This window comes from Electrona antarctica (assembly GCF_951216825.1).
Source record: "Electrona antarctica genome assembly, chromosome: 15".
Taxonomy (NCBI): Eukaryota; Metazoa; Chordata; class Actinopteri; order Myctophiformes; family Myctophidae; genus Electrona; species Electrona antarctica.
The window spans coordinates 414,653-426,525 of NC_136796.1; positions in this window are offsets into that span (position 1 = coordinate 414,653).

An 11,873-nucleotide genomic window follows, 5' to 3' on the forward strand; every position below is an offset into this window, starting at 1 on the left:
TAACGTCCGTATACTGTAATGTGAGCAGAGCTTGTAGATCGGCTACTTTTGGTAATTCTTTACCAAAAGTACCCGATCTACAAACTCACAACACGGACGTCGCGTTGCTTATAGATCGGCTATTTTTGCCGTATCCCCCCCCCCCCCCTCCCCAGGATTAGCGGGGGTTCATAATCATGCTGCTGATATTTTCATATTGTCAAGGTGGTGCACTGTTTTCATATTGCTGGATAATGGATATAATATTAATGTATTGATAATAATCATAGGCCTATGTTATTTTAAAAGAATAACCTTTTTATCATCATTTCAGCAGCAGCGTTTTGACTGGTTTTTTGTAGGCAGTTGATTCTTCATATCCAAATGAGTGAAACGGCCGGGATGATTTGTTTATTTTTCATACAGTTCTTTATGAGGCGATCTGAACCCTATGGGGGATTACAATGCAAATAAAAAGTACATGAACCCACGGACCTATAGCGCCCTCTACCGATATTGACGTCAGAGTCGGTGCTCCCCAATCCCCATACAGGGAGTATTGTCCGAATTAATCACTATTTGAGTCCACTGAGTCTGGGTCCCCGTATGGGGAGTAGGGAACAACCCTAGCAATTCGAACGCAGCCTCAGAGTTACAGACCCATAAGGGTCAATTTGGTTCCAAACTATCATTTAGCTGGGGACCCCCTGGAACTATTCCAATACATTATTAAAATACAATATGATAATTGACTATACACTGACAGCACGGCACGTAAACAGCGCCTCAAACTGTGACTCCGCCCACCACCGGGGGAAGTTGTGATTTGCGCTCGTTCACTGCAATGCAATTTGCGGCATTTTCAAAACAATATTGAGCAGAGTAGCGATTATCAAACGTATTTGCAAGATCTGTTGCCCGTGGACAAGGCACGCTACCTCCGCAAGATAGCATCGGCAAAGATGTTTGTCCGTATGTGATTAAGGATTGGACCAAGTTGCATTGGCAGCCATAGAAAATTCTTACCCCAGGCTAAAACCGGATGTGACGTTTTTGGGCGTTCCTGTCTAGCGTGGTGTCAGTGTATTCCTTAGATCTGGTGCAACATGAATATGGTCAAAGTTTTTCCAAAATAGCACAAATTTCACACAATTTCCAACTCTAAATTTGAACCAATTCGGTAGAATTGGCCCATATAGGGCTATATAAGTGATTAATGTATGTATGCTAATATTAATTCATTATTTAAATCAATTATGTAAGGTCCGGGGACCCCCAGGGGTCCTTGAGGGAGTACTCCACTACATCTCAGAGGCAGATATTTTACTTTTACTCCACTACAATTATTTGAAAACTTTAGCTACATAATTGTAGATTAACATTGATTAATCTACAATAATGAATAATTAAATGGGAGTCCGTAGCCTAATGCATGTCAAACTGGGGGTCCTTGAAACTACACGGGTTGAGAATCCGTAAACATCTTCTCTTATGGGGGGTCCCTGGCATATCTTTTCAAATGGCGGTCTGCGGGCTTAATCATTGAGTGTCAATGTGGGGGTCCACTCCTTGACATGAAAAAGTTTGGGAACCATTGCTTTACACCACTACTCTACCATATATAAGCCCTAGTGATTGGTCAAAATAACATTCCATCCATTCAAATAAATAATCGTTTTTGTCTTCTATTGCACCACCTGCACGCTATTGCTTAATTAGGAGGATTAACCAACAATTAAAGTCAACTCGCGGTCACACTACTACTACTCGAGTCCACCTCGATAAAGTTTAAGTTCAACAACAATTGAACAGGTGTAGTGAGCAGCTTAATTACGCTATTATTAAGCAAACAAATAGCCTATATAAGTTTACAGATGAACATGAAATACTAACAACACATACCTCTCCATGATCCTCGGTGTTGTCCTGACAGCAGCAGCACAGAGAGCGCAGAGACATGTTTTCATGCTCTGATTGTTTCTGACTGACCCGCATTCCGCTAGTCCTCCTACACCGTGACGTCATCACGGTCATGAGACTAGTGTTGTAAAACCTTCTCTTCATTGTGTTGTTCTTTTCTTCCTGTATGATTCAATCCACGGTGCTTTATTGTCCAGACTCCAGAGGGAAGAGAACACACAGTGTTATGATAGAGACGCGTACCTGTGGACGGACAGGTGACTGAGCTGCAATGGGGAGAGCTACCTGTTGGTGTCGCTGTTATGTTATGTTGTTCAGAATTATATATAGAATTATATATAGAATATATATAGAATTATATAAATGTGTTACCTGTTTAGAATTGCATTGATTGATTGATTGATTGAAAATTGTATTAACAGTTTGCAGAATTACACTACATTTCAAGCACAAACTCAATACAAAGGCTGTTAACTGTGAGTGGACGACCCAATTAAGCATTACACTTGTTTACAACAGGGTCCACCATGTTCAATTCATCAAAACAATTAGAGACGTACAAATAGACACTTCTATATAGACAAAGAACAGAACAGGAATTCATCATAATGGAGGTAACTGATGTGTTTTAAACTTGTTACATGTACTGTTTTTAACTTTTTATTGGTTTTTATTCTTATTTTACTTGTTTTCTAATAAAGTTGTCCTTTTCTTCTCTTATTAATTAGTGTGAATGGAAATAGCATTGTGACTTGTAGCTCTGCTATATGTTCCATCACCACTGTGGCAGCGGTGGCCGAACGGATAGCGGCGCGGTCTTGATACCGGAAGGTTCCTAGTTCGAATCAGCCGTCCGACACGTTAAAATGACCACCGCTGAAGTGCCCTTGAACAAGGCATTGAACCACTACGATGAAATGTGTTCTATGAGCAGGGCCTGGCTGGAAACAAGTTCTTGAGCTTAGCCCAGATACCCTGGGTAAATATACATTTCATTTCATTTCATTTCACTGTGTTACTCCGCTGTATGACAGAATCAGGCTCAGCTGAATGGTTCACTTCAGTGCAGTGATTCTCAAACACTTTAATTGCAAGGATGATTTATATTATTTATCCTTTAATATATATATTATCTCTGGGACATTACATTGTAAAATCCTCTGTTGGTTCCAGTACAGACCTGGCTGCCTGTAAAGCATATAACTGGTTCTATGTTGTTTTAAGGACTTGATATAGCCTATATTGAGTATATACTTATAGAAATAGCCTATATACATGAAGAGTGCATGGGTACCTTAGCAGGAGAGAATGGGAAGTGAGGGTCAGTGACAAGGCCCGTAGTGTTGAAATAAAGTCAACATTTGAGGAAGTGTGACAGAATTGAGTCGACAGAGCCTTGTGTAAATAATTCACCACAAAGTCATGATGTGTTGCTTCTTAAAGCAACGAGGTTCCTCTTTATGGCTGCTGTGATGAACACACATGTAGCCTAGTGGTCAGTCTCTCTGCATTGGCACAGACAGAGACAACAGACACACAGCCTAGTGGTCAGTCTCTCTGCATTGACACAGACAGAGACAACAGACACACAGCCTAGTGGTCAGTCTCTCTGCATTGGCACAGACAGAGACAACAGACACACAGCCTAGTGGTCAGTCTCTCTGCATTGACACAGACAGAGACAACAGACACACAGCCTAGTGGTCAGTCTCTCTGCATTGGCACAGACAGAGACAACAGACACACAGCCTAGTGGTCAGTCTCTCTGCATTGGCACAGACAGAGACAACAGACACACAGCCTAGTGGTCAGTCTCTCTGCATTGACACAGACAGAGACAACAGACACACAGCCTAGTGGTCAGTCTCTCTGCATTGGCACAGACAGAGACAACAGACACACAGCCTAGTGGTCAGTCTCTCTGCATTGACACAGACAGAGACAACAGACACACAGCCTAGTGGTCAGTCTCTCTGCATTGACACAGACAGAGACAACAGACACACAGCCTAGTGGTCAGTCTCTCTGCATTGACACAGACAGAGACAACAGATACACAGCCTAGTGGTCAGTCTCTCTGCATTGACACAGACAGAGACAACAGACACACAGCCTAGTGGTCAGTCTCTCTGCATTGGCACAGAGACAACAGACACACAGCCTAGTGGTCAGTCTCTCTGCATTGACACAGACAGAGACAACAGACACACAGCCTAGTGGTCAGTCTCTCTGCATTGGCACAGAGACAACAGACACACAGCATAGTGGTCAGTCTCTCTGCATTGGCACAGAGACAACAGGTACTCTTAGTGGAGATGAGGTGTAACGACATGGATTTCGAAACAAATTATAGTTCAACACAAATTGCTGTGCTCAAGTTCAGGAGACTTCGGGGAAAAAAACCATTCTCCTGAATGCTGCCTTCCTGCATGGCATCATGGAAAGGGGAGGAAGGCATTTGCATTTCTTTCACCATGTAGTAAATGGTGCATTCGTGGTCTGGAAAGGGCAGTTGTTTTACAGACGGGTAAAAGGGCAGGGGCGGAAGCCCCCTTTGACGGCTATGTGTGCACGTCCCCTGCCATGTCATCAATAGAGCGTCGCAGTCCCGCCTCCTACCCTGGACCAGGAAATGAAACCCAATGCATTATTCTCATAGACATTTCTTAAAGTATTTATTTAAAGACGGTTACGCCGCGGACAAAGCCAACTCGAGTCGTGACAACTCATGACAACACAAACAATATTTTGGACCAAACAAATAATTACAAAGAAGAAAAACAACAAAAAAAGTGTTGTAACCTGCCGTTTTTTTCTTCTTTCTAATTATTTGTTTGGTCCAAAATATTGTTTGTGTTGTCATGAGTTGTCACGACTCGAGTTGGCTTTGTCCGCGGCGTAACCGTCTTTAAATAAATACTTTAAGAAATGTCTATGAGAATAATGCATTGGGTTTCACTTCCTGGTCCAGGGTAGGAGGCGGGACTGCGACGCTCTATAGGCCTACAGCGAGCAATGGTTGAGTCAAACAACAGGACTAGTTTGTAGTTTTCTGTATACCACTTGCTGCAGGAATTGGAAATAATAAATCCTCTACAATGATATGCGTATTTCTTCTGATAAATCTAGCAACCTGATCAAAGGCTTTCAAACCTGATCAAAGGCTTTCAAAGCAAAATGTCAAAACTATTGAGAGATTTGAGACTAGAGTACTGCACCCATTATCTTTTAACCCCCCCCCCCCTTGTACACAAAACGTCTTGGCCAAACATATCATACCATTTTCCACTATTATATTATTTTACTAGAACCTCAATTTGCATAACGATAAAGGGAACTTTGTTTAAACAGCTGTGGCTCAAACTCTCAAGGAATGCCCCGCCCCCTGTGCTCAAGGCCACTGGAACAAAATCATGGTCGATGCTGTCATTTGCACGTTTTCCAGTAGAGGGCAGCAGAGTTCTTCTAATATTTCACTGCCATGCCACGGTAACTTTGGGTCATAATTTAGCAGGAGACAATGAATCAATGCAGTACATTCATTGTTCTATCCACTATTTTATTGAAGATTAGAAACATGAAAAAAAACATTAAGCCTTATGGAAGCATGACATAGGCCTACACTATACACAACGTTTTCAGCAAAAAGATTCAAAACAATTAATCAAACTATAACTACTTTGTAATACATTTATTTTTCACCATACTGTCATGAATGTCTCTTTAAAAAAAAAAAGTGTTAATAACATATAAAACAATGTTGGCACAGTGCTATAGGAGAGAGAGGTTCAACATATGGCTCAGGGGTCCTCAATGTGTCCGTACCGTACTTGGCCTCGTGCGTGCGTGCGTGCGTGCGTGTGCTCGTATTCCCTATACTTGTGTCAACGGAGAGTTCGGGGGGAAAAGGTGGGGGTCGCGAGACATGGCCAAATCATTTCCGGGGGGTCCCCAGCCAAAAACGTTGAGAACCCCCTTGGTCTAAGTGACTGCATGAGTGCTTTGAATAAAGGACGGATGGTATGGATGCATCATAAAGGACGGATGGTATGGATGCATCATAAAGGACGGATGGTATGGATGCATCAGTGAATAAAGGACGGATGGTATGGATGCATCAGTGAATAAAGGACGGATGGTATGGATGCATCAGTGAATAAAGGACGGATGGTATGGATGCATCAGGATGGATGCATCAGGATGGATACATCATAAAGGACGGATGGATGCATCAGTGATGGATGCATCAGTGATGGATGCATCAGTGAAAATATGGATGCGTAGTAACAGTATACAGCTCAACCGTCTCACAAACAAGTGGGTCAGGAGACTGAGATCCACAAATGGGGGTGGGTCGCGGATCCATGTGCATGATCCATGATCCATGATCCATGTGGGTCGCGGGCAGAAAGGATCCATGTGGGTCGCGGGCAGAAAGTGAATAAGGGCCTTTCTCGGCACCACCCCGCTCCCATTGTTTACATTGTGTTTAAGATCCAAGATGGCCGCAGCACCAGTAGCGGGTGGGGCGGAGGCTAACACCAGGGCTCCACCGGGCGCGTCAGCGTCGCGTCTCCGTCACCGTCAGGGAATGTTCCCTTTTTAATCAATGAAGGGTGGCTCCACTGCCCGCGTTGCGTTGCGTGACGCGTGCATTAAAATTGAACCGGTGCATTTTTTGACGCACGCGACGGAGACGCAACGCGTCCGGTGGAGCCCTGGTGTTAGAGTATATATGAATAGAGACGTCACCCGAGTTCTCCTCCCATCCACTTGCATTAAGTTGCTCAAAAGCGCATGAGGCGATTTCACTCCTCCTTCCTTGTAGGAACAGAGTGCATTCTGGGATTGATTGGGCCAAACACATGAATGCGCTGCCATTGCACTGAAACCGCGTTCACGTGTCATCATGAACGTGCGCAATGATAGTCAACGGACCAGCGCGTTCATGTGTTTGGCCCAGCGCTGCAATACCAAATTCGGCCACTATGTACATTGCGCCTCAGGGTTTCCTCCGGGTGCCGTCTATATACTCTAAGGGCGGAGGTGAGCGGGCAGGGTCGACATATGCCCTTACTGCGCTGCATTCAAGACACTTGCCTTGTGTCTGACACCTGACTTGTGTCTGAACACAGCTTTGATGGATGTGTTCTGCCCCCCCTCTCCCCCATAAAACAAAATGTTTGGTCAAACCATATGGGCTTCCATTGGAAATGCATTGGAGCAGCCATTATACACAGACACAAGACAGACAAGACAGGTGTCTTGGATGTGTGAACGCAGCCCAGTAAGGCCACCCCCTCCTGGTGCTGCGGCCATCTTGGAAACTAAAACACAATATAAACAATGGGAGAGAGGCGGGGCCGAGAAAGGCCCTTAAAGAACTCTTCCTATACTTCAATAGTCTCTATGCATGTACGACGCCATTTTGGAAGCCACGTACGTACGTACGTACGTACGTACGTACGTACGTACGTACGTACGCATAAAGCCTATATTCTTTCAGTACAGCGGCGGCAGGGACCGGGTGCTGACGTGGCCGAACCTCACCCGGGAGGGCGAGGGGGGAGGCGACTGCTGGGGGTGGGGGGGGGAGGTGGGGCGAGGAGGGGGAGGGCCGCATGATGCAGGCGTTGGCGACCACGGTGACGACACCACCGCTCCTCCTCTGGGGGGGGTGGGGGTCCAGCCGCCCCCCCGGAGGGGAGCGGCCGCGGGGCCGACGCAGCTGTGGGGGCGGGGTGATGGGGGAGGGGTGGGGTCCGGGGTCGCCACGGTGGTGCTGGGACGCAGAGCGGCGGGGGGAGGGGGAGGGGTGGCGGCGAGGAGCGGAGTAGCACCCGTTGACCGAGTGGCGGCCGGGGGAGGACTTTCTGGCCGGCGCGTTGGGGGAGTGGTTCTGGGCGCCGCGCTGCTGCTGCTTGGGGGACTTGGGGGACATTTTCGGGGACTTGGGGGCATTTCTCGGGGACTTGGGGGCTTTTTTCGGGGACTTGGGGGATTTGGAGACCTTCGTGGGGGTCTTTGGCGTCTTGGGCGACTTGGGCACCGCGTGGGAGGGGTTAGGGGCGGAGTCTCCGTCGCCGCCGGCAAGCTTGTAGAGGAAGACGTCGTACTGGATTGGCAGGCTGCTCTGGGGGCGGGGCTTAGCATCCTTGGGGAGGAGCAACTCCAGGTCGATGGTGACGCCGTCCTGACAGCAGCAGTGCATGATGGGAGAAAGAGTTTACTCACATTTTTACCAAAGTATAAAAGTATCAATACTAAATACTCTGTAACACGAAGGTATCAATACTAAATACTCTGTTACAAGTAAAAAGTTGGGAATTCAACATGCACTTTGGTAAAAGTACACAAAAGAAAATGCCCCCATTTCAAGTTTTGAAATGTATTAAAAACATATTTTGAATATAGCAGGTATACAAGCTCAATGAGCTTGTAGATTGGCTATTTTCAAATGGTCGTAATGCACAGTATTTATATATATATATATATATATATATATATATATAGGGGCTGCAAAGTGGTTAAAGGTATGTTTTGTAATAATAAACAACATCTACAATGTAACTAAAGGTTTCAAATAATTGTAGTGGAGTAAAAGTACAACATTAGGATCTGAGATGTGGTGGCATAGAAGTAAAAGTATACTCGGAATTGTTCTAAATACTCAAGAGAGGTACACATATATCTCTAAATCGTACTTGAAGTACAGTACTTGAGTAAATGTACTTAGTTTCGAGGACCCCCTCTAAAACGAGATGATGCGTCTCAAGGGGCTATCCTTTAAATTAATTAAAAATGTCAATATAATATATACTAAGTTTACACCATTATTCAGGTGTGTTTTGTGTCACTCAAAAAAAATAAAAAAATAATAATGAATCCAGTGGAACAGTGTCTCTCAACGTGAGGTCTGGGGACCCCCAGGGGGTCCTAGAAAGACCCCCGGGGGTCCTTGGAATAATTCTAGGGGGGTTAACCAGCTAAATGATTGATAATTAGTCCATGGGTCTGTAAGAAGGACAGTTAATGGACCATGGGTCTGTAAGAAGGACAGTTATTGGACCATGGGTCTGTAAGAAGGACAGTTATTGGACCATTGGTCCATGGGTCTGTAAGAAGGACAGTTAATGGACCATTGGGTCTGTAAGAAGGACAGTTATTGGACCATGGGTCTGTAAGAAGGACAGTTATTGGACCATTGGTCCATGGGTCTGTAAGAAGGACAGTTAATGGACCATGGGTCTGTAAGAAGGACAGTTATTGGACCATTAGTCCATGGGTCTGTAAGAAGGACAGTTAATGGACCATTAGTCCATGGGTCTGTAAGAAGGACAGTTAATGGACCATTAGTCCATGGGTCTGTAAGAAGGACAGTTAATGGACCATTAGTCCATGGGTCTGTAAGAAGGACAGTTAATGGACCATTAGTCCATGGGTCTGTAAGAAGGACAGTTAATGGACCATTAGTCCATGGGTCTGTAAGAAGGACAGTTAATGGACCATTAGTCCATGGGTCTGTAAGAAGGACAGTTAATGGACCATTAGTCCATGGGTCTGTAAGAAGGACAGTTAATGGACCATTAGTCCATGGGTCTGTAAGAAGGACAGTTAATGGACCATTAGTCCATGGGTCTCTAAGAAGGACAGTTAATGGACCATTAGTCCATGGGTCTGTAAGAAGGACAGTTAATGGACCTGCGAGTCCATTTGGTTCTATTTGTGTGACTCCATTTGGGATCCGTGGCCTAATCATGCATTTATCAAGAGTCCTTGAAATTAAATGTTTTTGATATTCACTAAACGCAGTGGGTTTTTCATATCAAGGCCAATTATTTATTCAGCATTTGAGCCGCGGGAGGACCGTCATTTGATGATCCACTCCACGCTGTATTGATATTTAGTAGTAGTAAATATAGGAGATAAAAGGCAAACGTTGATCAAAATAACAATTATTTTACATTTCTATCGTGTAGACTTCTTGTGTAAATGCAGATGTTTAACAAAAATGTTTACTCTTTGAGAGTGTCAAATGAAATAAAATCCATTTGATATAGCAACTTTCCATCATTTAGCTGGGGGGGGGGGCTCGTGGAACACGCTCAAGGACCACTTGGTGGTCCCTGGGACCCGGACCACTGCTTGAGAACCACAGCACTAAAGTGTTTGGCGAGGAAATGAAGAATTCTGCACCAACATACATACCTGGATTTGGCGCAGTCAGTCAGTCAGTCACACACACACGGGTGGTCGGCTAAACAAGGGTTAATATGGAACTGTCCGCGGTGCTGAATCAGCACTCTGTGAGCTCTGTGTGTGTGTGTGTGTGTGTGCGTGTGCGTGTGCGTGTGCGTGTGCGTGTGCGCGTGCGTGTGTGTGTGTTGTCAGTGAGCATGCAGCCGTAGCAGAGAAGCAGCATCAGGGTCAGCCATGCGTTCAGCGCTTATTACTGTAAAGCATTAGGACAGTATAGCTTCTGCAGCTGCAGTGCAGAGCATTAGGACAGTAGAGCTTCTGCAGCTGCAGTGCAGAGCATTAGGACAGTATAGCTTCTGCAGCTGCAGTGCAGAGCATTAGGGCAGTATAGCTTCTGCAGCTGCAGTGCAGAGCATTAGGACAGTATAGCTTCTGCAGCTGCAGTGCAGAGCATTAGGACAGTATAGCTTCTGCAGCTGCAGTGCAGAGCATTAGCACAGTGGTTCTAGCTCCAGCAGAGCTTTAGGACAGTGCAGATACATGCAGAGATTAGGAACAGTGTGAAAGACCAGATCGAGAGAGAACTATAGAGAGAACTGCAGTGTTGATTCAGTTTTAGTCATATAGTCATATAGTCCTTTGAATACAATTCTGTTAAGTTATAGTCATATTTTAGTCCCTTTAGTCAAGTTTTAGTCGACTAAATGTCGTATAGGATCTGTCAATAAAACCTACTTGAGCAGGTTAACGGATAACTACTTACACCTTTCTCCGCCAATCGTATGTTGAGCTACAGGGCTTTAAGCAACTATAGTCGACTATTCAACTAGTCGACTAGTACATCCACTAGTTCAGGGGTTCTCAACCCGTGGGTCGCGACCCCTCGGGGGGTCGCCAAATTAGTTTAGGGGGTCCCCAAATTATTTTCAAAAAAAAAAAAATATATATATATATATTTTCACGATTTTTCAAAAATAGCAGACCTACAAGCTATGAGCTATGAGCTTGTAGATCTGCTATTTTTCAATAGCTAAATTATAACAATGCTTAAAACACCAAAAGGGGTTCCCGCCCAAAATGGTTTAAGGTTATTGTAGCAGTCAATTTCGGGAGTCGGGCGGGGCGGGGGTCCCGAGACATTGCCAAAGCATTTCCGGGGGTCCCCGGCCAAAAACGTTGAGAACCCCTGCACTAGTTGACCTTGTTGGTACTATAGTTGACTAGTTGATAAGAAAGAATATATATATTTTTTCCCTTTTTTTCCTTTTTTGTAGGCCTCAAGATCAGCTAGAATGCTAGATTATAGAGGGTATGCAGGCACATGCATAAAGTCAATGGCAAACCGAGTGTCAAATCGAGTGGCAAAGTGAATTTAATGTCGTTTAACGTTAATGCAATCAAATTCATCTTTTCTGTGTGGATGTCTGGGCTGTCAAGGCCAGAAAGGCCTTTTCTGTGTAGATGTCTGGGCTGTCAAGGCCAGAAAGTAGTTTTCTGTGTGGATGTCTGGGCTGTCAAGGCCAGAAAGTAGTTTTCTGTGTGGATGTCTGGGCTGTCAAGGCCAGAAAGTAGTTTTCTGTGTGGATGTCTGGGCTGTCAAGGCCAGAAAGTAGTTTTCTGTGTGGATGTCTGGGCTGTCAAGGCCAGAAAGTAGTTTTCTGTGTGGATGTCTGGGCTGTCAAGGCCAGAAAGTAGTTTTCTGTGTGGATGTCTGGGCTGTCGAGGCCAGAAAGTAGTTTTCTGTGTGGATGTCTGGGCTGTCAAGGCCAGAAAGT